This window comes from Myotis brandtii, unplaced genomic scaffold (genome assembly GCF_000412655.1).
Source record: "Myotis brandtii unplaced genomic scaffold, ASM41265v1 scaffold59, whole genome shotgun sequence".
Classification (NCBI taxonomy): domain Eukaryota; kingdom Metazoa; phylum Chordata; class Mammalia; order Chiroptera; family Vespertilionidae; genus Myotis; species Myotis brandtii.
In genome coordinates this window covers 3,630,743-3,631,501 of record NW_005370223.1, presented here as the reverse complement: position 1 = coordinate 3,631,501, position 759 = coordinate 3,630,743, and positions in this window count along the sequence as shown.

Genomic DNA, 759 nt, shown 5'->3' with positions numbered 1-759 from the left:
CCCCATTCCCCCTGAGCCCCGCGGAGCTGCGCGGCCAGTTCACTCTGACATTCGCGCCGGCTCCCTCTTCTCTTGCCCAGGCGGCTCTAGGCGTTTGACACCGAGGACGCTCCCAGGGAAATGGCTAACAGACTGACGAGGGGCGCGCTCCTGGATGCTGCCCAAACCCGATCGCCGAGAAAGTTTACGCCCCTGGAGGACGGGATGAAGGCCAGCGAGAGGAAGCGCGGAGGAGTTGGAGGAGGAGGAGGGGGCCCGAGCGCAGGTCCCTTCCCCTCCCCCCCACCCCCGGCCCACCCAGGAGGCTCTGCCAGTGCAGCAGCGAGCAGGTGTCGGACAGACGCCAAGCCTTCCCACTCGGACCGCGAGCTGCGGGCGTCCTAATATCTTTAAGACACAGATGACGGGAACCCCATTCTTTCCAAAGGGATCCCAGCTGCCATTACCTCCGAGGGCTCGCCACCCTTTCCCCCGGCCTTCCCCAGCCTCCGCAGGGCGGGGACCTTCTGCATTTGAACTTCCCGCACTGTAGGCTGCTTTGCGCCGGGCCCGGAGGAGTTGGGAGCCCAGCGTGCACTTCAGCCTCGGAGCAGTGCGGAGGCCCGCGAAGGACAGCGGGTTTTGGGTTCAGAACTGTGGGTGTGGAGGTAGGGGGTCCAAAAACTAAGCAGTTTATCTTTTAAAAAAGTAAGTTCGAGCCGGCGCTTTACAAAGCGGATGGGAGGGGACAGCGCCGCCGCCGCGGGAGCTCAGCCGCCG